The sequence below is a fragment of the Mustela nivalis genome, assembly GCF_964662115.1.
Source record: "Mustela nivalis genome assembly, chromosome: 11".
Taxonomy (NCBI): domain Eukaryota; kingdom Metazoa; phylum Chordata; class Mammalia; order Carnivora; family Mustelidae; genus Mustela; species Mustela nivalis.
The window spans coordinates 95,874,319-95,901,966 of NC_139030.1; the positions used below are offsets into that span (position 1 = coordinate 95,874,319).

The 27,648-nt window shown below is 41.1% G+C and overlaps 1 protein-coding gene and 1 long non-coding RNA gene across 3 annotated transcripts in view; both read left to right on the forward strand.

Moving 5' to 3' along the window:
- The window catches only part of LOC309843500, a 39,195-nt gene extending 29,467 nt beyond the window's left edge, over window positions 1-9,728 (forward strand). The window contains exons 2-4 of one of the 2 annotated variants that reach the window (XR_014300172.1): window positions 6,024-6,178; window positions 7,052-7,226; window positions 7,806-9,728. This is a non-coding gene — a long non-coding RNA (uncharacterized lncRNA). The remainder of the gene's footprint in view (window positions 1-6,023; window positions 6,179-7,051; window positions 7,227-7,805) is intronic. The other variant, XR_014300173.1, reaches the window with a different exon arrangement.
- PLEKHM3 (pleckstrin homology domain containing M3) overlaps window positions 1-27,648 on the forward strand; it is a 1,279,556-nt gene that overhangs the window by 568,005 nt on the left and 683,903 nt on the right. The gene's annotated exons all lie outside the window — the stretch shown is intronic.

Here is a 27,648-nt window from a genome sequence, read left to right on the forward strand (position 1 = left end):
TTCTTCCTCTTTTCCACTTTTATCTTTCTGTTTCTTCTGTTATGTTTATGGGGTATGTTGGTGGGAGTTAGCTTAATACTTTGATTTAGAGGTTACAAAGTCTAAGGAAAAGATCATGATAGAACTAATATAAGAATGGACACTCTGACACCTTACACTTGAAGCTGGGTCCAGGGCCCAATGAGACTTTGGGTGTTGGATGCCTTCCCTGTCCCATTTTGGGCAGAAGGTAGACATTTTATGGATTATATGAGGGATAGTTACATTGTGTTAAGTAGTCGTATTTTTAAGGATTTTATGTATTTATTTATTTAGGGAGGAGGAACAGAGGGGGACGGAAGAGAAGGGGAAAGAATCTCAAGCAGATTCCCTGATGAGTGCAGAGCTGAAGTGGGACTGGATCTCACAACTCTGAGATTATGACCTGAGCAGAAACTAAGAGTAGGACACTTAATGGACTAAGCCACCCAAGCAGTCATATTTTTATACAGCAGATGCATGGGGAGAAGGATGTATGTTGGTGCTGAACAGCTAAAGAAGTGGACTTTTTCAGGTGTTTCGACACCCAGAATCTCAAGTTTTTGTTTCTGTGTGGGAGTTTCATTACTTTATGAGTCTTTGAGGAAGCGGAGTCTGCTTTTTACTGTAGAAGCCAAGCACTTTCCCAGCCTCCCATGCAGGTAGGACAAAGGCAGATGACTTGGACTCCACCAGTCAGGCTTATGTACCCAGAGCTGGAAACTAGAGCTAGAAGGTATGAAGAAACAGGGGCCCAGAGGACACCTGGTGGCAACAGCTCCCTCCCTTCTCCATCCAGTTCTGAGGGGGCAACACAGCAGGGTTCCATCTGCTGTTGTCAGTGTCTTGTGTTGGTGGCTTTGGAGATAATAAGCTGTAATGTTGATGTGTAGTGGTGTCTTCTCAGGGCTAGATCTGCAGCCTGAGTTCTTGGCTGCACCCCCACGCCAAGGCTGGGTGTCTGATCCCTCTGTCTGTGAGCCGCCAAATATCTTATTAATAAGATAATATTAATTATTATCTTTTAAAATTTTAATTAATTATTATCTTTTCTCTTTAAATAAGCCAAAATTGTTTTCCCTGCTTATGGTATTCTGATATGGTATTCCAATTAGGGTTTTTATTGTCTTTAAAAAATACATTTTTGTTTGATACAAACCAAAGTGTATAAAATGTAAGTGAAACAAAATAATATGCATCCAAAGTAAGACCAAGAGCATTACCCTCCTCCCCAGAAGATAAACACTATCTGAAATTTTGTCTTTATTGCCCTGTTGCTTCTTCAGAAAACAGTTCTATCACCTAACTAGGTATGTCTAAATAATATAATCTTTACTTCTGCTTATCTTTGAGATTTATCAAAATAGCACCTTTTTTTTCTTTTCTTTTTTTTTTTTTTGAAAGAAAAACTATTTATTTATTTAAAAAAAAAAAAAGAAGGTTAGTCCATGCGGGCCTTCAGTGTCCTGGTGGTGATTTTGTCCTTCTCAATGATGTGGACGATGATGCCCATGCCCAACACTGCGTCCCGGTCCGCGGCATTCAGCATGGCTTGCGAGATGGTTTCAAACAGGTGTTCCAACACTAGTTCAAACATGTAGATAGTAAGGGAGTGATATTAATGACTTCTATTTTTTGACTTTCAAATTCTTTATCATATATTGAGGTTGAATATTTTATTTATTTCAAATTCTCCACTAGAAATCTCCACTTAGAAAATCCAACAGACCTAAAGAAGGATGACATATTCCAGGAATACCTCATGCTGTTTTTTCGTGGGCAGCAAGGAAGGGAACCATGAGGTCATGCAGGTTTCTAGAGGGACTGTGACTGGCTAGGGGGAGCCAAAGTTTTAGAGCTGGTGCATTCTGGGAGAGCATGTGGATGGAGAAGGGTAACAGTGACAGAGTATTTTATCAGCAAAGAAGGATGAGAGACAAAGAAGCCTTGCACGGTTCCTAGGTACCAGACAGTGTGTGCGTGTGTGTGTGTGTGTGTGTGTGTGTGTGTGTATGCACGCGTGTGGGGAGGTGTGAGAGAGCAAACGGCTTTGGAGAAATAATAGGTTGTATAATATCTGAAAAGAAGAGGAAAGGGGATTTTGAAGAATTTCTGTGAGTCATAAATTTAATTTCCTTTAGTACTCTTTAAAACATGAAAACAAAGTTTGGATTGTCCTTTTAATTTTTTATTTTTTTATTTTTATTTTTTATTTTTTTTAAAGATTTTATTTATTTATTTGACAGAGAGAAATCACAAGTAGATGGAGAGGCAGGCAGAGAGAGAGAGAGGGAAGCAGGCTCCCTGCTGAGCAGAGAGCCTGATGCGGGACTCGATCCCAGGACCCTGAGATCATGACCTGAGCCAAAGGCAGCGGCTTAACCCACTGAGCCACCCAGGCGCCCGCCCTTTTAATTTTTTAATGGGTTCCATTTTTGAGAACAATCTTAGATTTATATTAAAACTGAGACCAAGTACCCACTTTCCCCTATTACTAACATATATCAGTATGGTATCTCTGTTACAAATAGTGAGCCAATATTGATACATTGTTATTAACTAAAGTCCATGGTTTATTCAGATTTCCTTTATTTTTATCCAATTCTCTGTTCCAGGATCTCAGCCGGGATCTCTCATTACATTTACTGGTCATGTCTCCTCAGACTCCTTTTGGCGATGGCGGTTTCTCTCAGCCTTTTCTCATTTTTAGTAACCTTGCCAGTTTTGAGGAGTCCTGGACAGGTATTTTGTAGGATGTCTCAATTGGAATTTGTCTGATATTTTTCTTATGATTGGATGGGATTACAGGTTTTGAGGAAGATGACCACAGAGGTAAAGTGCTATTTTCATTATATGGTATCAAGAGTACATACTATCAATGGATTGCCTTTTAAAGCCATTTTATTTCTTAGACTTCATTGTTGTTGTTTTTAAAGATTTATTTATTTGAGAGAAAGAGAGAGAGCGAGCATGAGTTTGGGAAGGGGCAGAGGGAGAGAGACTCAAGCAAACCCCCTGCTGAGTGTGGAGCCCTAGGCAGGGCTCAATCTCACAACGCATGAGATCATGACCTGTGCTGAAATCGTGAGTTGGATGCTTAACTGACTGAGCCACCCACGTGCCCCTGTTGTTGTTTTTAGTGCAACTTCATTTAATAGCTGAGTTGAGGGACCGTGGAGTTTATTCTGGTTGCAACTGAACATAGAAGAAACACCTGCTTATTAAAAGAAACCAAGAATTACAGGAATATTGTATATGGCCTCTAACAAAAACTCTCATAGTACATAAGCTTCCATTGAGCATTTACATTGCATCACTACCTCCCCTCTCCCTAGCTCTCTCTCCTTCCCCGGAACCCTGCGCTCCAGTGGGAGAGAAAGATCTTGGGCTCTTGTTCTTGGCTGGTGCCTATTTGGTGTGTGTCATTTTCACCTAGGATAAAGTATTAGGAAGAAGTGACCTTAGAGCTGACTTTTCCTTTTTGCCCACAAAGGTTTCCTGTTCCCTACTCAAATCTATCTTGACTGCATAGAAGGTGAGGGACAGAGATTTTTGTGTTTTTTGTTTGTTTGTCTATTTATTTTCGGAACACCTTTTGCTCTCTCTTTACGGAAACCTGGAGATCTCAGTTTGTATATACTTTTGGGTAGAAGATTCCACCGTACAGAATGCTGGATTGGACACACTAATGTCATATAGATAGCATGTATGCTTTGTTAGTTTGGAAAGTGCTCTTGCATATGTAAAGTTTTGATTCCCATGATAAATTTGTGAGCTAGGTAAACCATGTATTTATTGTGTTGGTCTTATAGGAAATAGAGGGAAAAGGAGTCTAAACAATTTGCTCAAGATGACACAAGTAAATCCTGAGGACAGAACTCTATATGAGGTCTGCTGGCTGCAAGTTACTGCCTCAATGTTTGGTTTGTTTGGGCTACTCCAACAATGCACCTGGGTGGCTTAATCACAGGCATTGATTGTTCACACTTCCAGAAGCCAGAATGTGCAAGATCAAGATGCCAGCAAGGCCACACGCCCTCTAAAGGTGCCAAGGAAGGATCTGTTCCAGGTCTTTCTCCCAGCTTCTGGAAATTTCTTGGCTTGTGGTGGGCAGAACTCCAGGCTTCACATGGCATTCTTCGTGTGCGTGTGTGTGTGTGTATGTGTGTGTGTGTGTGAGTGTGAGTGTCTGTGTCTTGTGTTCCTCACTGTAACCGTTAAGCCACACCACCTCTCTCATAACCCCTCATTTCTTTTAATAGCACCTTACCGCTTAGTTTCTCTCAGAGGTCTGGCATAGAACGTGGAGGCATCTCTCATTTCGGGGTCTCAAGATGGTCTCTCCTGGGAGTGGGGAGAGGCTCTTGGCAGCCAGTGCCCTGCAAAAGGTGCAGGTGTTCTGGATGGCCCTGCTGACGGACTTCCTTTTAAAATGCCAGAGCCATTAAGTACAGTGAATTTGTTCTCCTGGAGAAGAGTGGGTTGCAGTCAGCAGGAGTAAAAGGCATGCCACTTACTGCTCTAAAAAGGTGTTTAGCAGCTACAAATAACCCCCTGGATTAATGGAATCAACAGTCTTTAGGTCTCCAGATGCACAGGGGCCATTTATCCGACATGCATTCATTTAGTCAACAAGCCGTGGTGCCGGTTCGGGTTGAGCTGATCCCGAATCGAGACTGCTGTTCTTCCTCTTAAGGTTTTCTTCAATAATTATTCTGTTATTGACACATCACTGACCCAGGCATGACTAATGGTTTAGTATTACTGAGAGATGCAGCTAAAGGTCACCTCGGGTGGGGATGGGGGTGGGGGGTCTGAGCTGACATTTCCATGGCACCACGGTGGAGCAAATGGAGATTTTAAGGGGCAGACCCCGCTCAGTCTTTACAGCCGACTTGAGTGCCATTACAATGCTGCATAATCAAATTTTTCCCTTTTCTGAAATCTTCGTTCCGCTTATTAATTAAGTGAAATGACACAAGAGGGTGAGTGCTTGTGGTCTGCGGCACACTTAGGTGTATTGTTAGGGCAGCAGCACAGGGTTGATTACAGTCCCTGCGAACAGTAGCAGGTTACTTATTGGGTAATAAGACAGACCCAGGAGTGTCTTTGTAAGAGTTGAAAGAGGAATTTTCAGATAAAGGAGAAAAAAATGTTTTTAATGAAATTTAGAAAATGGGGTCAGAGAATAATTTATGGACTAGATCTTGCCCTCCAGCATCTGCAGAGATAGAAACAAGACAGGATGGGGGGTGGTTGGAGAATACAGAGCTTCAGGAAGTTTCTCATTACCTACATCTCCCTGTTTCCTGTCCATCTGTTACCCCATGTCAGTGGATTGTTTATATTTCTAGGTGAGGTTTGCCATCGTCTCTTTAAGATGCCTTTCTCATATAAATACTGGAGGGCCTGCCTGTAAAAGACAATGGCTGGTTACTTGCACCATTGCCAGTTTTCTTAGATGAGCCCTTGTTTCTTAGATGAGCGTTGCCTCACAGAGACTTCAGGGAGGCAACGAGTATAAAACTCATTGTGTTTTGTGCCCAAAGACAGGCTGGAAACATTACTGTGATCAGTCATCAGAGATCAGTGCCTCACCCATTAAAATGATGCCACAAATGTTTCCTGAATGAATAGAGGAACCCCAAAAAGGTCCATTCTGTGGACTCACTGCAGTGGGCCTGGAGATCCGTTCTCAGGACTGAAGATCCCACACCCCCAGCGACGCGCGTGCTGCAGGCAGCTGCCCTCAGTTCTCAGTCCCTTTTGGGTTGTCCCAGATGTGGTGACAAGCCTTGGACGAGGTCAAGCCCCTTCCTGGGGAGCTGCATTTAATGCCCTGTGCTGAAGGGATATGGGGGCCCTCTCCATCAGCGGGGGCAACATTGAGGGATCAGGCCATCTTCCAAATTTCCCAGAAGTTTGGCTGAGCTGTCCAATGAAACTGCACCATAGTCCAATTTCTCCCTCTGCCCAATTTTACGACCTTTCCATCTCTTCCACAGGTGTTGGATCCCAAGAGCACACCCTAAGAATGTCCTGTATACTCATCTCTGTCTCAGAGTTGGCTTCTTGGGCAATCCAAGCTGTAATATTGATGAAATTGTGTGGGTGTCATGTGTTCTGTCCCAAATATGGAAGAGATTTGGGGACTGACTGGGTAGGTTGAAAAGACAATGTGCTACTCATTGATTGAGGCGAGAACTCTTCTTTGTGTCTAGAACCTTTATGCGGAATTCACAGGCTGGGGCAGAGCAAATTCTGCCAGCAGCCGCACCCCACCCCACTTCCGTGCTTTGCTCTGGTATCTAATGGCTGCAGTCGTCTTAGAACCAAACTCTTTGATCCTCTCCCCTTTAAGGCTGGACCGTGTTGGGACTGGTTTACTGGAAATGTGACTATATGACACAGCAGACATTCATGAAAAATGGGCACATGAAGTTAATAGCATTTCCTCCTTGACTTATTGCATTTTCAGGAGAATATTGAAGCTATTAAAATGTACATTTGGGAAACAGGCTGTGATGCCATCTGCATATTTTTGTGACCCCCCCCCCTTTTTTAAGATTTTATTTATTTATTTGACAGAGATCACAAGTAGGCAGAGAGGCAGGCAGAGAGAGGGGGGGGGAAGCAGGCTCCCCGCTGAGCAGAGAGCCCCATGCAGGGCTTGATCCCAGAACCTAGAGATCATGACCTGAGCTGAAGGCAGAGGCTTTACCCACTGAGCCACCCAGGTGCCCCTGTGACCCTTGTTTAAAGGGTTTCATATGGTCCTCTGAAAAATGAAGTTGGGGGTGCCTGGTTGGCCCAGTTGGTTAAGTGTCTGACTTTTGGTTTTAGCTCAGGTCATGGTCTTGGTGTCATGAGATCGGGTCCTGTGTCAGGGTCCATGCTGAGTGTGGAGTCGGCTTGGGATTCTGCCCCCCCCACTCGTGCGTGCTCTCTCTCCAATAAATAACTCTTTAAAAGAGAAGTGAAAGGAAAAATTCTGGCAGTGCCTTCTATTTATTTTCTTCCTTTCTTTTTCTAGGGCAGACGATTTCATGCAGCCCTTTCATGCATTCTGGATCACCTGTGTTTATTTGCTCCTGCCATTCGCGTGGCTCTATTGTTAAGAGAAGAGAATATGAGAGAAGAAAAGTTATGCTCCTTAGAGGCTTTTCCAATTAACTGAAGAGTCTTTGAAAAAAATGCCTAAGTGTGAGGTTATTTGTATTCCTAATTTCATTTTTATGTTACACGTACTTTTAAGTGTAATTTACTATGGCTTAACACTTGTATTCTTTTAGGGGCATTACAAAGAGCATTGCACATTTATTACAGCCCTTTAAATGGCTGTGTTTTATTTCCATATTCTTTTAAATGGTTATTGAGTAGATTTGGTGCTCTTCCTGTAGTTAAAGTGCATTTTTTTATTGTACATAAATGGTAAATAATTGATACCTGCCATATGCTTCTCTCCTCCTTTCTGAGTTCCCATTCCCCTTCCCCTCCTCATTCTCTTCCCTTCCTTGTTGCTATTGGTTTCTGCCCTGATCTTGCTCTCTATCCTTTCCTCCCCCCTCTCTGCAGGTCTCCCTTGCTTTCAACACCATTTTCTTTGCCTCTCAATGTGCTCATTTGAGAGGGGTTTTTATATGGATTCTTGAGACCATTGCATTACTCAGTGGGGGTGGAAGAGGGGGCTAAGGGCATACAGCTTTTTATTAGGTGATGCCTGGATCGAGAATTTTAAACAAGAGAGCAGTTTCAGAGAATGGTGCCTGAATTTTCTTTTTCTTCAGATTGCTGAATTGAGACTGGGCGAATTCTTGCTCGTTGCCCCTGCTTCTCTGACTCACCAGTGACAACCTCGAGAAGCTTCGAATTAAGGAAGATGTACCAAGAGTCTGAGACCATTCTTAGCAGGCAAAACTTCTCAAGCTGAACAATTTTAAAGGGTCTCATTAGAGAATGAGAAGATAACTAGTGCAAGAGGAAATTTAAAGAATGTTCAGTTGGATGAGCTTGTTTGGGGGGGGTGGAATTCCTACTATATTAAATCCACAGAACTATAGAAATTTTGGATTTCTTTGCTTTTAAATCTCCAGAAGGCAAAAATCAAAACCCAGTTATAGATGTTACAGCCCACAAATACTAGAATAGTTTTCTTTTTTTCAAAATTTAAAAAAGGATTTGAAAATTCATATGGAAATACAAGGAACCCAGAATAATCAAAACAGTCTTGAAAAAGAAGAGCAAAGTTGGAGGACTTGTGCTTCTCAATTGCAAAATTTACTAAAAAGCACCAGTAATCAGGCCAGTGCAGTCCCAGGAGAAAAACTAACATATTGACCAATGGACCGAAAATGAGAGTCCAGAAGTAAACCTACAGATCTGTGGCCAGCTGATATATGATTAAAGTGCCAAGATCATTTAATGGAGAAAAAATAGACTTTTCAACAAATGGTGCTGGTACATGCAAAGAAGTGAGGTTGGATCTCTCCCTTACACTGTATACAAAATTAACCAAAAATGGGTCAAAAGCCTAAATGTAAAAGCTTAAACAATAAACCTCTTAGAAGAAGACATGCAGTCTTTGTGACCTTCGATTTGGCAATGGATTTTTAGAAAAGACACTGAAGACACAAACAACAAAAGAAAAAATAGATAAATTGGACTTCTCTAACACTGAAAACTTATTTTTCAAAGTACACTATTGAGAAAGTGAAAAGGCAACCCACAGAATGGGAGAAAATATTTTCAAATCATAGATTTGATGAAAGACTTGTATGTAGAATACATCAGGAATTCTGGCAGTTCAGAACAAGGTAAGTCAGATGTAAAAACGGGCCAAAGACATGAGTAGACATCCTTCTAAAGAAGAGAACTGAAAGACCAAAAACTGTAAGAAAAAATGCTAAACATCATTAGCTATCAGGGAAATGCAAATCAAAACCAGAATGAGATATTATGTCACACTCTCTATAATAAAAAAGAGACAATAACCAGTATCATCGGGATGTGGATAAATTGGGACCCTCATACATCGTAATGTGAGGCGTTGCAGTCATTTTGGAAAACAGTATCTACTGGTTCCTCAAAGGATAGAACACAGAGATATCATATACAGTAGAGCCCAGCAATTTCACTCATAGACACACACTCAGAAGTGAAAACATACGTCCACACAAAAACTTGCACATGAAATGGTCATAGAAACATTACCTATAATAATTAAAAGGTAGAAATAAACCAAATGTCCATCAACTGATGAATGGATGAATAAAATGTGTTACATTCATATAATGGAAAGTTATTTGGCCATAAAAAGGAATGAAGTACTGACAGATGCTATAGTATGGATGAACTCTGAAAACATTATATTAAGAAAAGAAGAAAAGAAGCCCATCATAAAAGTCTGCATAATATATGATTTCATTTTTATGAAATATTAAGGATATCAGAAAGTAGAGAAAGGAAGTAGATCAGTGATTGTCTAATGCCCTTAACAGGGACCCCGGGGCGTGATAGCTAAAGGATATGGGGCTTCTTTTTGGGGTGATAAAATGTTCGGAGATTGTGGTGATAATCACACATAACTCTGAATATAGTAAAAACTATGGAGTTGTATACTTTAAATGTCTGAATTGTGTGGCATGTGACTATAGCTCAGTATATTATAGCTACTCACAAAAATTAGAATCTCCAATAATTAAAAAAGAGTTGTGGAAGGTGACTGTTCTCCAAAGGCAAAGTTGCCACCTCTTTGAATAATAACTTTTAAAACTCAATTGCTGTAAGTAAGCAATTATTCCTGTTTTACAGATGCAACAATTGAGATTCAGAGGGTTAAATGACTAGCCCAAGGTCATCCGGACAATTCATGGTAGAGATGGTGAGCCAAGATGCCCGTCATAGCCTCTTAGTGCAGAGTTCTGTCCTATCACTCTCCCCAGAGAGTACCGTTCCGAGTCCCTTGGAAGCACCAGAAATAGGAAACAAAACTGCCCTTGCTCATTTTCTTATATTGTTGCTCTGAACTGACTTAAGCCAATTTTTAACGCACAGCTCTGAAGTCCTGTTGGTAGATGACAGAAGCTGTGGAGATATTTGAGACGAGTGAGAGTGAGAGTTAATTCCTCCCTCCCAGGCTTTCTACTGGATTATAATGAAGCAGATCTCAAGAAAATTCTGGCCCCACAAGGAAGGTTTATCAGTCGCATGAGCAGGCAGGCATACAATAGCTCAAATGACCTGCTCTGCAAACACAGTGACATCCCATGCCTCTGTCCTTTTAGTTGTGTCTGTCCCCACCTGTGTGGAAGGTCTGCTTCAGGTGGCCATGGCAATAGTCCAGAGGCAGGATTCTGTTCTCCTATAGTTCAGGCAACTGGAAATCCTCTGGCCGGTAGCTGGACCTGGGGCTGTTCCGAGGTCAAGCCCCAGCCCCATCTCAAAACTATAGGTTGCCGCTCTAGCTGGATTCTGATACTCTTTACACAAGGATGGGGAGACAATTAAATGTTTTAGCCAAGCTGTACTTCTTGAATACATTTAATTTCACCAATAAAACCTCACATTCCACTTCTGAAAAATGATGTATTTAAAGAGTAGTGTTGTAAATATGTGGAAGGTTTTGTAATATACTAACTAAAAAACTATTAACTCAGTTAATGGCTTTAAATAAAGTCATTTTAAAGATTTCTAAAATTCATTATGCTAATTAGGAAAACCTTGCATACCGATTGAGATAGAGCACTTTAAATAAAGATATTTTTATTTATTTTGTTTTAAATTTTATTTTATTTTTTCAGTGTTCCAAGATTCATTGTTTAGGCACCACACCCAGTGCTCCATGCAATACAGGTCCTCCTTAATACCCACCACCAGGCTTACCCAACCTCCCACCGCCCTCCGCTCCAAAATCATCAGTTTGTTTCTCAGAGTCCACAATCTCTCATGGTTCCTCTCCCACCCCGGTTTCCCACAACTCACTCCTCTGTCCATCGCCCCATGTCCTCTGTGTTATTCCTTATGTTCCACAAGTAAGTGAAACCATATGATAATTGACTCTCTCTGCTTGACTTATTTCACTCAGCATAATCTCCTCCAATCCTGTCCATGTTGATACAAAAGTTGGATGTTCATCCTTTCTGACGGAGGCACAATACTCCATTGTATATGTGGACCATATCTTTTCTATCCATTCATCTGTTGAAGGGCATCTGGGTTATTTCCACAGTTTGGTGACTGTGTCTATTGCTGCTATGAACATTGGGGTACAGATGGCCCTTCTTTTCACTACATCTGTATCTTTGGGGTAAATACCCAGTAGTGCAATGGCAGGGTCATAGGGTAGCTCTATTTTTAATTTCTTGAGGAATCTCCACATTGCTTTCCAATGTGGCTCCACTGACTTGCATTCCCACCAATGGGGCAAGAAATTGATTATTTATTATTTGAGAGAGGGAGAGAGAGAGACATTGAAAGAACAAGTGGGAGGAAGGGCAGAAGGAGAAGCAGACTCCCTGTGGAGAAGGGAACCCAATGCGGGGCTTGATCTCAGAGCCCTGGGATCATGACTTGAGCCAGAGTTGGATGCTTAACCAACTGAGCCACCCAGTGTCCCAGAAAGGGGTGTCCCAGAAAGAAGGTGCTTCTACAGAGGTCCTTTCAGATATGATGCTAACTGAGCACTCCAAGTGTGTGGATAAGACCACTGATAGCTCCTAGAGTGGAAAATTAAACTAAGCAGCACATGCAGAGTATCTCACAGCCAAGGCTGAAATATTTCAAATCAAGTTACAATTATTAAATAAATGAATAAATATGCAACAAAACCAAGCAAGATACCAGGGCTGTCAGTTGCATTACATATTTTAATTACATATTGTGATGCTTACATCCTCAGGCTTGTAAGCAAGTGATACAATTTTTCAAATTGAATAGAGAGAAAATGGGTAGAAGAGAAAGACATAGAGAATCATCAGAAACAAAGATACAGAGACAGAAATAAAAACTGAGGAAGAAACAGAATGGTAGATTCACAATTCAGAGACCCAGAGAGGGACATAAGAGAGAACCAGAGACTGAGAGCCAACATGTTCACACATCCTCGGGTTGTTCATATTTAATTTCCATGTGGTTCCATCAAAGACATCCTTTCTACTGACCAAGAATAGCAGGTCTGTCTCATTAAAACTATCCCCAGTCTGGTTGGAGGGATGAATTGAGGTCAGCAGAAATACCTTCTGAGAATCACCATGTTCATTGCAGCATTATTTATAATAGTCAAGATGTGGAAATAACCTGTGTCCATTTGTAGAAGAATGGATGAAGAAAATGTGCCCTATGCATACATCTGTGTGTGTATATAGTTATCTATACATTGAGCCATAAAAAGAAGGACATCCTGCCATTTGAGACAACACGGATGGCTTGAAGATGTTATGCTAAGTGAAATAAGTTAGACAGAGAAAGACGAATACTGTATGATCTTACCCTTATGGGGAATAGAGTGGTGGTTGCCAGAGACAAGGGCTAGGGGAAGAGGGCATTGGGGGAAGGTGGTCAAAAGGGACAAATTTCCAGTTATAAGATAAATAAGTTCTGCGGAACTAAGGTACAGCATGGTGATGAAAGTTAAAAATAACTTTATCATATTTTTGAAAGTTGCTAAGAGAGTAGATCTTAGGAGTTATTGTCACAAGAAGAAAAAATTGTAACTATGTGAGGCAATGGATGGTAACTAAACTTATTGTGATAATCATTTTGTAATATATACATGTATCCAATCGTCATGTTGTACATCTAAAAACAATACAGTGTTGTATGTCAATTATATTTCGTTAAAACCAGAGAAAAAGAGAACTATTGCCTGATAAAATAAACCTGAGTTTGGTAGGTGGCTAGTGTTAGGGACATGGAAGGGATGCTTCCTTGGGCAGGCTGGTAGTCCCCAAGTAGTAATTATAGTTTTGGGGTCCCTGAAGTCCTCAAGGTCCTCGTGGCTCCAAGGTATAAGTGATGTTTAGGATAGTCATGCCAGTGAGAAGACATCATCTCACAAGATCCCGTTGTCACAGAAAGGTGCTCAGGGTTCAATGAGCCTTGGAAGAGGATCTTTTCAAAGTAACCATTTGGCAAGTTGTCTTACACCACACAGATTGTCTCAATCATTACTAACAGACGCATCTGCAGCAAAAGGCAATTTTGCAAGCCCAGGCAGAAAAGAACTCGTGTTCTGAAATCTTTCCCTTGGCTCATATTAAAACTAGCCAGGAGAAGAGACATAGCAAAGTTTATTAGGGACAGTTCCCTGGGGAGGAAAATAATGGGGATAATGAGACAAATATTGTTAAGGCATCCTGGGACTTCGGAAATAAGCAGACTCTGGTCCGTTGCAATAGCTGGTGCAGAAATGACTTTGTTATACATAAGTTTACAAAATGTGTTCTTGTACTCCAAATACATTTGAAATTTCCTAAAGGGGCTGTAGTCACTTTTAAAAGTATCATCACCATGAGGAGCCAACTGAATGGCAATCAAGACTGCCTTGCTGATGTACATAGGGTGATACTATAACTTTCTTTTGGGTTGAGAGTCAGGCTTCAGAAATAGCCAGAACGAACAATGTAGGTGTTTGGAACTGGAACAGCCTGCCAGGGTAGGAATATGGAGAGACAACGAGGGAAGCTCCCATTTAATCTCCAAGCTTGGTTTTCTTTAGGAAGTAAGAATGCAGTCTTGGGGAAAAGGTGTTGGGTCAGCTATCCTGTCTGGGATGTTTGGGAGCTGTGCCTAGTGTAGTCTAATTTTAATCAAGAAGGAAGCAGATGGAGTGCACGTGTGTATATGTATGTGTGTGTGTGTGTGTGAGAGAGAGAGAGAGAGAAAGAGAGAGAGGGAGAGAGAGACTGACTTTCTGGTTAAGATGAGATAAACCATCCATTCAATGGCCTAAAAGCCATTGATTGACATGGTAGCTCCAGGTAAGTGCTACCAGAACTCCTCAAGTCACAATACGGTTCACATATGCAAAAATGAACTTTTATTGATACCAAATCACATTAGAGAGCCTTACGTAGCATATCTCTCCTATGACATTGTGGGTAGCCGTGACCCCACACATATAACGGGAAGGTGCAGGAGGGTACGGCTCGAGAGGCCCCTCCATGTACTACTTCCAAATATATTGATCATCTTCCTATAGGCCTGCTCTTGGCATTTTACGAAGTTGAATAAATCTGAACACAAGCTGCATGGGAGGAACTTCTGGTCTGTTGTGAAAACTCCATGTAGAGGCATTATATAGTGGTTAGAAGCTTAGAGAAAGACACTCTAATGTATGGTTAAGCTCAAAGCTTCTGAAGTCAGACTGCTTGGGTTCATATCCTACTAGCTCAAGCTCACTGAAGCTCAGTTGTATCATTTGTAAAATGAGAATAGTTGTAGGTCCTTCTGTAGGATTTCTTAAAAAAGATTTATTTATTTATTTTAGAGAGAGAAAGAGAGAGAGAGAGAGGTCAGGAAGAGGGGGAGGGGCAGGGTCTCAAGGAGATACTCTGGTTTCACAAGCTGACTGGCCACCCCAGACAGGGCCACATTCAAATTCGCACTCAGCAAATGACAAATTGCTTCCTGTCATGGACTTTTGGAGTTAGACAGGAAAAGTGAAAAAATAGGACTGTTGCATTTCAGACAATGTTGAAGGTCCCTAAGACAAAAAAGTCACACAGGAATGCCCATTTGCTCAGGGGACAAGAGGTGGGGCAGCACCCAACAACTGTCCTGTGATGAACTTGGAAATTCGGCCCTGGCCAGCTTCCTAGGTGAGATGGGCATGGGTGGGGGGTTTCAGGAGCTGAGTCGGGGAGGGGGGTTGCTGGCTGGCCTAAACCTGAGGCTCAATGAGGTCCTGACTCCCTGGCATTCTGTAGATGCTTCCCATTGTTCTGAGATAGGTGTTTACTTTTTCTGATTTTGAATGAATGTAACTGGACAGGTTCACACATTAAAGAATTGAAGAGTAGGGCAAGTTCAAGGCAAAATAGAGATCCAGGCCCACCAGTTCTTCAGTGTTCTTGCCTCTTTTTTTTTTTTTTTTCTGTATATTTCTTACCTCCTCTGAGAGCTCCCTACTTCTTTATTTTTTTTTTTAAAGATTTTATTTATTTACTTGACAGACAGAGATCACAAGGAGGCAGAGAGGCAGGCAGAGAGAGAGAGGAGGAAGCAGGCTCCCTGCTGAGCAGAGAGCCCAATGTGGGGCTTGATCCCAGGACCCTGGGACCATGACCCAAGCCGAAGGCAGAGGTTTAACCCCCTGAGCCACCCAGGCGTCCCGAGAGCTCCCTTCTTAAAGGGCTCCTCACCCTTGTCTATCTCTGTCCTCCCCTTCATCAATTCTTGCTTCAGCAAAAGATTTAACATTAGCCGTTTACATTTCATAGTGAATTTACGCCATCTCTCAGAAGTACTCAGGTATGGCTGTAAGTGGACACAACTGGTGTTGGCTTTGACTTTGCTCCCATGTTCATTGCCGTGTGTTGGGGGCTCCATTGTAGATCTCAGTGGAAGAAACTTCAGTCATAGAGGGAGTTTTAATTCACTGATCTTACTTTGATCAAACAAAATATCATTTGTACCAAAAAAAGAAACTATGTTTGTAAGCAAGTCAGGGAAGACCCTCTACCCAACAGAAATGACAAGCAAAGGAAGGAAAATAAGGAGATAAAAGAGGAGAAGGAAGAGAAGGAGGAAGAAAACTGAAGACCAGAAGGAAGAGAATTAGAGGAAGCATCACCACCTCCTCCTGGCAGCCAAGGACAGAGAAACCAGATGACAAGCTGTAGGCAAGGTGCCGGCAGAAGCGAGAGCTTCGTGGTGTAAACAGGTGCCTCAGAGAACAGTGCTGAGTTTTAGAATTCCTTTCTCCTTCTCCGTGCCTGGGTGGCTCGGTCGGTGAAGCATTTGGTCTTGATCCTGGGTCCTAGGATCGGGCCCCGCATGGGGCTCCCTGCTTAGCGGGGAGCCTGCTTCTCCCTTTCATTCTACCTGCCGCTCCCCCTGCTTGTGCGCTCTCACTCATGTGTGCTCTCGCTCTCAAAAAAAGTCTTGCCTTACAAAAGAATTTTAAAATCAGCTTACTACTTTTCTCATTTCTTAGATTAGTACCTCAACATTTGCACTGTTACAAAGAATAATACGTGCATGTGTGTGCACACGCGCACACACACACACACACACTCTCTCTCTATTTCAAGAATTCTCTTGGACTTCTCTTATCCTTCTTTGATTTTTTTCTCCCATTCTTCTCATGACCTAGTCCTTTCTCTTGCTATTTGATTTATTTGAAGGTTTTCAAACTCAAAATGTATTAAATGTTTGCCTTTAAAATGTACATTAAAAAAATAAAACCAGGAATGTCCTGAGGGTAGCTCAGTGCTGGGCACAATCTGGAAGTTGTTACAGTCTCTACTTGCAGGATTTAAAATTTTGCTTTTGAACTGAGATGAAGCCAAGAGGAGGAAAAAGAACAGAAAATCATGAAAGCAAAGGAAAGAAGTCTGAAGTGTCCAAAAGTCTTAAGTGAGCTTTTTTTTTTTTTTTTTTTTAACATTAAAATAACCCAAGTGACCTGAAACACAGCAACTTTGTAGATAGGGTGTGTTGGAAACGATAGATCAGTTTAAAAATATTTTTTTTTAATTTTATTTTTATTTTTTCAGTGTTCCAAGATCATTGTTTATGCACCACACCCAGTGCTCCATGAATACGTGTCCTCCTTAATACCCACCACCAGACTCACCCAACCCACCACCCCTCTCCCCTCCCAAACCCTCAGTTTGTTTCTCAGAGTCCACAGTCTCTCACAGTTCATCTCCCTCTCCGATTTCTTCTAATTCACTTTTCCTTTCCTTCCAATGTCCTTCATATTATTCCTTATGCTCCAGAAGTAAGTGAAACCATATGATAATTGAATTTCTCTGCTTGACATATTTCACTCAGTATAATCTCCTCCAGTCCCATCCATGTTGATACAGAAGTTGGGTATTCATCTTTCTGATGGAGGCGTAATATTCCATTGTATATGTGGACTATATCTTCTTTATCCATTCATCTATTAAAGGGCATCTTGGCTCTTCCCACAGTTTGGCAATTGTGGTCATTGCTGCTATGAACATTAGGGTACAGATGGCCCTTCTTTTCACTACATCTGTATCTTTGGGGTAAATACCCAGTAGTGCAATTGAAGGGTCATAAAAATGTTTTTTTTTTTTTTTCTAAAGAATAGCCCTTTGCATACATAAACTGTCTCATTGATGCTATTGTCGAGGAGGGGGAATGTATAGCTTGAGGGAACCTTGTAGTTGAGTCACAGCAGAAGATGAAACATTTATGAAGTCACAGCTTGCTTCCAGCCTGACATACTATGTAGGCTGTGATGGCAAAGATGCTGCTGATGGAAGTCATATGTTGCAATCAAGTTTTCTGGTGAAGGACTCCCTTCTCTCCCATGTGCTACTCCTCTGAGAGGAGAAGGATTTGGGGTTTCTCCTGGCACGATGTTGGTCTCTAGGGCCCCATCTATCTGCCCCAATCCCACTGTTTTAGTGGTAACTTTCAGATCCCGAGTACTAGATTCCTAGGAAGCAGAGATGGCTGCTGGCTGAGGTCCCATGATAAGTCCCCAAACAAAGCAATCCAGTTGCACATTGTTCTGTGCAGTTTCTGTCTTACGTTGGCCCTTTCTGTCTGGGAAACAAGTGAAGACGGTAAAAGTTATACTCTCTATGTCATGGGATGTGATTTATGCAAAAGGGTCCTCACTGTCTCATCCTGGGCCACTGATAACCACTGGTAAGTAGCATGCACCGTGATCATGGGTGTGGGGTCTAAAGAAAGACACCTGGATTTGAAACTCGACCTGACCCCTTATCAAACGTGATCTTGGGTGGATCGTAGCACTTTTTCTAGTCTCAGGAGCTGCTTCTGCAAATGATGGTTGAATGAGACACATAATATATACAAAGTATTTAAGGTAGTGCCTGACAGTCCATCAACATTTAGGAAAAGTTACTCATAATTATTACTCCAATCATAGCCTGTGCTACATGGATCACATGCTTGTGAATGCGGATTATTAGCTTTGTTAATCAAGTTGTAAATACGTGATGGTGCTGAATATTTTTCTTTTATAGATACGCAGTTGTGACAGTCTCATCCTTTGCTAATCTTTCTTTCTTATACTTTTTAAATGCTTTCTTAAGATATGAAGTATTAGGCAATTTCATATAAAAATAAAAATACTAAATTAAATAAATATACAAAGACATATAATACATAAATAAATATATGTAAATTGCTAGATATACTTGCATTAGAATATGGACTTCTATCAAGCCTGTCTATTATTTTTGTTGATTCCATCAAGTATAAAGCTTTACAGATATTGTTAGTTTGTTATAATCTATCTTTGGGCACAGGTGTGCCTGGGTGGCTCATTCAGTTAAACAGCTGACTTCTGATTTCAGCTCAGGTTATGATCTCAGGGTCCTGGTATCAAGCCCCGAGTCAGACTCCATGCTCAGCACAGAGTCGGCTTGAGATTCTCTCTTCCTCTCCTTCTGCCCCTCCCCCGTTTGTGTGGTGTGCTTTCCTTCTCTCTCAAATAAATAAATCTTAAAAAAATATAAGAATCTTTTTTTGGACACAAAAAATGGTAAACAATGTGGCAAATAAAGCTAATAATCTGTATTTAGATTTATACATGGGCTATGTCACATATATGTGTGTGCATGTGTGTGTATTTGTATACGTAGATATACATAAAAACATATATAGCTGGTCACCTTTAATCAAGAAATTTAAAATATTAATTTAGCTAAAATTTCTTAGACAAAATTAAGCCAATTATACATTTTGGTGTCATTCACATTGCAGAAAACCTATTCTCTAGTTAATGTAGTTAATAAAATTATTTCTGAAATTTTCCCATATCTGGAGAAGTAGTTTTCTCCTGCAAATTTGCCATTTTCTCATCTTCTTTGATTTGCTTAATTTCCAGAACTCTCTGTCTTTTGATGAGGTGATTTAAACAGGAATTGTTATCACAGAAGGAAGACCTTTCTCTAAATTCTCTTCATGAGGAAGTTGGAGAACTGTATTTTTTGAACACATGGATTATTTTCCTTTGAGGGACTGTTTCTTGATAAAGGGGAATTTAGTTTTTCATGAAGAACCTCCATATTTGTTAAAAACTAGTTTAATAATCTGCTTCCCTTCCTGTGCCAAATATCAGTATGAAAAAAGTTTTTGAATATCATAGTGAATCCATGGACCACTGATAGCAAAGGAAGAAGTGCTTTGTCAGTAAGAGGTGCACCTGTTGTTTTTTGAAAAAAATGTTGAACCTACAGAAAAGTTGAAAAAGTAAGAGAATCCTGATAATCTTCACCAGACTCAATGACTTTTTTTTTTTTTTTTTTTTTTTTTTAACATTTTGGCGGAGTCGACTGTTGCACATTTGGGGAAGGGCTTTGAGAGTTAATTACGTAGGGATTTAGTAGATGAGAAGGCTGAGCCAGGTCTACAGCCAGACCACCCTGAACACACCCGATCTCTCCTAACCTTGGAAGCTAAGAAGAGTTGGGCCTGGTTAGTACTTGGATGGTACAGGCAGAGACAGAAAGAGGGTGGTTACTGCCCACTGGTGCATTTAAATATTCCAGGATTCTTGAGTCTAATCCACACGCATCAGAGTTCATGAAACGCTCCCTCTCCTACCTCTCTAAGGCAAAATCTATGGTGCTATCCCTAAAACAGCCTTCACAACTCTTAGACTGATCTTCCAAAAGTTTGTTTTTTCCTTGAAGGAAGTTGTTTACATCAAGCATGACTTAGATAAAGAGATCTGTGGATTGGGGTAAGTAAGAGTAGGGGAGGAAATCATAGTATGATTTGCTCCAGGCCTTTACTGAACTAAAGTCAGCTCAAAACTTTGTTTGAATTTTCTAATTTTACAACCACGATTCTTTAGCAGCAGGAAGCAGGGCATTACTTAGGAGGAGAGCTGGGAAGCGCTCCTTAGGTGTACATCTGAAGTAACCACGACTGAAATCATTCAAGAAGGGATGAAACCAAGAGGAGATTGGGGCCTTATGCCTAAAGTCCTAGAGTTTCCAGGAAACGCTCTAAACAATAGATTGTTCTCCTTAAAATAAAAATGAGAAAATAAATGACAAAAAAAAAATGATAAGCTTCAGAAAACTTTCCAGAATTATCTAGTTATTTTTCTTCTTCTAAACTTTTGTGTCCTAGGGAATATCACCTCTGTGGCCAAGATCTTCGAAAACTGATAAAAAAAGTAATACAACTCAGAACAGTGATGGCAAATAGCCATCACATAAGTATGGGGGGATGGAAGGTCCTGGGGCCTACTTTCAAGCTGTGTTTGAGTGTCTGAGCCAGATCAGAGGACACAGTAGTGGCTACCAGGATTTTTCCCTCCAGGTGGTTCTGCTGTGGGCCATCGGCAAATTGATGGGACAACAGTCGGCCCCCTCCGTCTGTGCTCCAGAAGCTCCCCTCTCACATAGCAGAAGCAGCAGAATAGGAGATGCATTAGTGAAGTCACTGAAAAGATCGGCTGTCAATGGCTTCTTGAAGGTCATGGCTAAGTTCATGGGAAAAGTGGCACACTGGCTGTAAATTGATTACTGATATAATTTCCATCCACTGGCAGGTGGCTCATGGGTAAGTCCAAAAGAAGTTCAGCCTCAAGATGCCCTGGTGGGGCTGGCATGATGTGAAATGTCTGCGCACCCCCCCCCCCAATACCATCCTTATCAGTTGCTGCAATAAAGCAGCATCTGCCCCCACAAAAAGTCAAGGGCAAAGGTCATCTGGCATTCCAAGGGAACTCTCCACTGCAGGGAGCCTTCTAATTGGCTGGTATTGATCGGTAAATTGTGTCCCTGCTGTGATTAATTCTGGCCCCCCCAAACTCCCGCAGCATGAGCATGATAGGTCAAGGTTTGGGGCCTCTCACCATCCTTTACAAATGGAGCTCAAGCCCTTAAAGGAGCCAGTGAAAGATTGCAGCTTGTTAACTCTCTCCTGGCTGCTAGTGCTAAGCCAGGAAGGCAGTTTCATTCCGCTCGCTCTCCTAATAGCCACTTAATGGGATGCTAATGTGAGGAACAGGGGTTATCAGATGGCTTGTATGATTTATGATGGATTTATTACCACTCTGAGCTCCCTTGATGTTCAGGGCATCCTTTGCCCATCCATCCCCGTTATTGGCCTTAGCAAATGGTTTCATAATTAATTAATTTTTTTCCTGAAGGGGGTTAAATTATTTTTGCCCTGCTGCTTTTCCTCCATATTTAATTCCCGAGGGATGATCCCTGTCTGTGCGCCTATCAAAGATGGAATATTCTAGCTAACAGCTGTTCTCTCCAGTCTCCATTCTTTCCTACCTTCCCTGCCAGCCAAGGCCTAGACCCTTCTTTCTGGAATAAGGGTTCTCCAACTTGATTCTTTGCTGGAATTACCTGGGAGAGCTTAGGCGTGGATCCTGCTCCCAGAGATTCTGATTTAATTGTTTTGGGGGTACTGCCTTGGTATTCAGAGTTTGAAATCTCCCCAGGAGATTATTATTATTATTTTTAAAGATTTTATTTGTTTATTTGCCACAGAGAGAGAGAGAGCACAAGTAGGCAGAGAGGCAGGCAGAGAGAGAGGAGGAAGCAGGCTCCCCGCTGAGCAGAGAGGCTGATGCGGGGCTCCATCCCAGGACCCTGAGATCATGACCCGAGCCGAAGGCAGAGGCTTTAACCCACTGAGCCACCCAGACACCCCACCCCAGGAGATTCTAATGTGCAGTCACAGATGGGAACCATTGGAGTTGTATCTAAACTCTTCTTAACTGCTACCTCCCCCATGGTGCTGTTTCCATGTCTACCAGTGGACACAATCTCTCATCCCTTGGAATATGTATAACACTTTGTATACACCCTTGGAATCTATACAGTACTTTGCATATTTCCATTGGCAGCTTCTTTATGGTTTACGTGTTTGTGAACTTGTCTTCTAGCCACTGTTTAACCATGAGCTTCCCATAGGTAGGTTCAGTGCCTGAGCTATGTTCCTGCTGTTGTGATGCCTTGCGCAGAGCTGGGTCTCAGTTAATACTTGTCGACCTGAGTTTTACCATGGACCGCACTCTCTGGGAAATGGACCGATCGTCCCTAGTCTTGCAGAGATCTCAGGCGATGTGAGGGAATTCTGTATTAAGACCTTGAAGATAGATTTTCCTCACCAGTGTGTCTCTGCTGCCTTCTACCATTCCATCTTACCAGGGCGGTTACATGTCCTGGTTTGCTGGAGACAGTCCCTGTGTATGCCTTTGGTCCCAGCATCATTGTGAATAGCACCTCCTTTCACTTTCACAAGGGTTCCAGTTTGGACGACAGATCATATGGTTCCCCTACTTCTCACCAGCCTTCTGTCCTCCTTCCTCAAGTTAGCCTAAAAAAGACAAACTTCTTCAGGGTTTAGACCTTCTTTACTTGGGAAGCTTAAGGAAGCTTCAGAAAGGTCTGTACTGATACTAAATAATTGCATGTATAAAAAAAAATGGTAAAACAAGCAAAATCATTTGCAGCATTAGAAGTCAGTGGATCTCTTTGGGATTTTCCAATGCTTGGACTGGGACACACAGGGGCACTTCCGGGATGCTGGAAATATTCTGTTTCTTCAGCTGAGTGTTGGTTACACAGGTGTGTTCGTTTGTGAAAATTCATTACATGGCTACACGTAAACCCGTTTTCTGTGTGCGTGTTATACTTCCATAAAATTTTTTTAAATTTTTTATTTTTTTATAAACATATAATGTATTTTTATCCCCAGGGGTACAGGTCTGTGAATTGCCAGGTTTACACACTTCACAGCACTCACCATAGCACATACCCTCCCCCGATGTCCATAACCCCGCCCCCTCCCCCAACTCCCCTCCCCTTTCATAAAAATTTTTTTAAAGGGAAAGCTAAATTATAAGTCCAGAACCACAAAAAAAAAATCAATACTTATCCTTATTAATTAATATGATTGCCTTGATTGAATAATTCTTGTCAAGCACCCACCACGTGCAGCAGCAAAGAGGGCAGCCAAGAAATCTGGCGTCTCTCTTCTCGGAGGCATATGCTGTTCTTGTTTTATTAAGAAAATGTATGTTGCCAATCACCAAATACAATGCAGCCTTGTTTATTATATAATTCTTCCAATGACTCTGTGACCTAGGTGGGTGGTTTCTCATATTACAGATGAGAAAGCTGTCATAGAGCTGATGAAAAGTGGGCTGAGTTTACATACAGGCTGAACTTACTCATAGTAAATTGAAAAATCAGCAGGATTTTCAGTTGTCCTGATGACAGAAGCAGATTAAATGTATGGCCTATCTTATTGATTGGGCAGAAATCAAGTAAGAGAGCTTAAAATAAGACAAAATTAAACTCCAACCAGAGCATAAACAATTTTGTGGCTTTAAGTAGAAAAGACCACAGCCTCAGTAGCTGAATTGAAGTTAAGATTGATAGTTTTTGGGTTTCCAGAAGGCTTTATAAAATTCCAGGCACCATGAGGATCTCAGTCTCAGATTAAGAGAATTTTCCCAGGTTTCTACAGGAGCCCTGCCTGCAATTTGAGCCCTGTTCTAGCCCAGGGCCAAGGTTTGCCAGCATGGAACCTTCCCAGGGAGTAACTGTCTTGCCTTTTTGGACGAAGCTGATGTGGGCAAATGAAGTGAATTAATTTTCAGGTGATAAATAAATCCTGTGGTGAAATGAATAAAGTAATATGTAATACTGGACTAAAAAAATGTAGCTCAAAACACACAGGGGTGGGTAAAAACAGAAACTAACCAACATAGAGAATGCCAGAGAGCTGTCTATTGAAACACAAATAAAGCAGCAAAATCCTGGGCCTCTTGTACAGTACTGAAGTGAGTTTTAGCTACTCATGTTGGGTTAACTGTTGATGAAATGTCATTGAGCTTAAAATAAAATAAGTCGGTAGCCCCAGATAACACTCTACAAGATCAAATAATGTTAGGCCACTATACCCAGTTATATGAAGAAATAACTCAAAGCAATGTACCAATACGTCAAGATTTTTCACAGGAAGCAATACGAAAACTACCTGGATGGTTGGCAGGCTTGTTTAAAAGCTCATTTGCTCCCCTTCGTCACTGTCCTTTCACCTTTATATGTCATATATCCTGGTCTCTTGTCGATGTGGTTGTCAAAGTACCAGCTTACTAGTGCTGGTCCCTCCTCAGAGATGCATTCAATGTAAAGATGGCAAAGCTCCCTGCCGAAAGGGAAATGCAAAGAGCTGGAGCCAGCTGAAATCACGAGATATCCGGTGACAATAGGACTGTGTCATTTTATGACACATATCCCTGAGGTACCAATGAACTTTGCACAGTTTTCTTTCTTTCTTTCTTTTTTTTTTTCTGTTTTATTATTCTGACATCCTGGGGAAAAAAAAAAAAAGAGGCCGAGGAAAGACATTTCCATTCTATACAAAAGAAGGTTGGGCTCAAAGACGTTAAATGAGTTGCTCTGGGTTGCTTTAGTTTTTGGGATTTCCTGGTTTCCGTAAACAACTACCCATCTGCCCTCACTTCTCACACATGCAAGCACACACCTCTCTTCCCAACCCCAGGGCACTCTGCGTTCAAAGGAGCAGAGTTCGTGTCTGTGATGGGAGCGGGGTGTCTGAGGTCGAGGAGAGTGCCCAGAACTTCCTGTTACCTGAAATGCCCCACAACATGGATCATGCACCCCATCTCCTCCTGGTTCTGTGCAACAAGTGTTTGTTTCATTAAACTCAACCTGTTTGGGGTCCTTTTCCACCTCTTGCAACTGTCCAACAAGACGACACACTTTCCAGCTTTTTGTTTGTGTTTTTTTTGATTTTTAATTTTTGATTAACATATCACAGTATTCACCATAGCACATACCTTTCCCAATGTCCATAACCCAACCACTCTCTCCCTACCCCCCTTCCCTGGAAACCCTCAGTTTGTTTTATGAGATTAGAGTCTCTTATGGTTTGTCCCCCTCTTGATCCCATCTTGTTTCATTTTTTCCTTCCCTACCCCCCAAAGCCCTCACTTTGCCTCTCAACTTCCTCATATCAGGAAGATCATATGATAATTGTCTTACTCTGATTGACTTATTTCGCTAAGCATAATACCCTCTAGTTCCATCAACGTTGTCGCAGATGGCAAGATTTCATTTCTTTTGATGGCTGCATAGTATTCCATTGTATATACATATCACATCTTCTTTATCCATTCATCTGTTGATGGACATCTAGGTTCTTTCCATAGTTTGGCTATTGTGGACATTGCTGCTATAAACATTCGGGTTTACGTGCCCCTTCGGATCACTACATTTGTATCTTTAGGGTAAGTAGCTAGTAGTGCAATTGCTGGGTCATAGAGTAGCTGTATTTTCAACTTTTTGAGGAACCTCCATACTGTTTTCCAGAGTGGCTGCACCAGCTTGCATTCCCATCAACAGAACAAAGAATCTAATCAAGAAATGAGCAGAGGACATGAACAGACATTTCTGCATAGAAGACATCCAGATTTCCAGCTTTTGAGTTGAACTTTTAGTTCTACCCACTTCACCGAAGAGAAGACCTGTGTCTGTCTTATTCTGTCAAGTGTTCAAGCTGAGTAACTTCTTGTGACTTCTGATTTCTTATCTAAGGGGTATCTTAAAGAACTAATTTTATTTTACTTTTTTTTAAGGGCTAACTAATTTTAAACAGACTAACACAGGAGTCATCAAAGTACAGTGTAGGTGCCTGCTGTCGATGTATGGAAATAAAATTTTACCAGAACACGATCATGCCCATTCATTTGTTTATTGTCTATGGTTGCTTTTTTTTTCCCCCCGACTACATCAGAGTTGAAGTTGCTGCACATAATTGGACACACTATGTATTAGTTGTTTAATCTGTATTGTTTTTTTCTGTTGGTTCTCACTGCTAAATAGGTAGGTTTCAGGTTCTCACTGCTTGCAATTGGTCATTATTCGGTCATCCTATCCTTTCTCAGAAAGAGATTGATTACACTTTCTTTTAACAGTGGTTTCCTAGAGAGTTTTGACTTCACTTTGGGAACTTCTACATCTTCATAATAATGGGAAGTTCATCTGCAGTGGATGGGGTTGTGTGGATTGGGAAGAGGAGTGAGTGGGAAGAACAGTCCTCCCTATTTCTTGAGTGGGTCTAGTGAGGGGCCATCATAGACAACACTTCAGCCTCATAGCTCTAGGTATTTTTTTGATAAAGGTTTCCATAATTTGATTTTTTAGTACTGAAATCTTTAAACAGAAAGTTGGCTTTTTTTTTTTTTTTTTTTTTTTAAACAGAGGGTTATGTGGTGTCAGGAACAAGTCTAAAATTTCCCCCAAAATTTCGACATTGTTTAAAAAAGAGAAAAGGGACACCTAGGTGGCTTAGTTAAAAATCTGACTTGTGATTTCAGCTCAGGTCATGATCTCAAGGTTGTGAGATGAAGCCCTGTATTGGGCTCCAAGTTGAGCGGGGAGTCTGCTTGAGATTCTCTCTTTCTCTCTCCCTCTCCTTCCCACCCCTACTCATACTCTTTCTCTTTGGGAAAAGAAAAGAAAAAGAAAAAGAAGAAAAGGCCAGTCGTGGTTACTTTGTGAAAACAATCCAGTAAAAAGAGGTCCTCTTTGGGAGGTCAGAAAATCTGGGTCCAAGTCGAAGTTCATCTTAGTTTTATTATGTTGGGTAAGTCACTTAATGTGGGAGTATCAGTTGTTTCATTAAAAAAAAAAGGATAATAATAAACAATACTTGTTTCAGTGCATGGTTTTGAAGCATAGAAGAGAACGCAGGTAGAGAGCTTTGTAAACTATAAAGCCATCCATAGATGTAACCCATATATATAACAAGGTCTATTCCAGGGTTTCTGATTACTTTCATTTGGCGTATGTTTTTCTATTTATATCAGACTCACAGTTTTAATTATGGATGTTTTACAAAAGTTTCTGATATCTGACAGGATTGATCCTGAGGAAGGTGTTTTGCTAGTCTTTTTCTGTTTAGAGTTTTCCGCCCTCATTATAAGGTAACACACCAAGCTTGAGAATCAGTCAGTGCCAATTCTAATGACTTCCAAGAAAAATCTGGTTGCAGTTTTGGGTAGAATTATTTTAATATTTAAGGTTAAGAAGTCTTGGAATCTTTATATTGAATAAAAACAATTATTCCTATTAATTATTGATGATGAAAGGTTTTAAAAGTTTTAATCCACTTCTCACTGAATTTGTAGGTGTTTTCTATTTGTTGCTATTAGAATAGCTTCTCTTTTGTTATATTGTATCTTTGCTTATCATGAGTACATAAGGAATACTATTTCTTTTTAGGTACTTCTCTTGTTCCAAGCCACTTTATGACTCTTTATTAATTAAGCACACTTTTAACTAACTTATTTGGTTCTACCATTTATAGATTTAGGTGATTTTTGAATGCATCAGTATCTTATTCACCAAACTGAATCCCTTTTTTTTTTTTTTAAAGTTTTCATTTTATTTATTT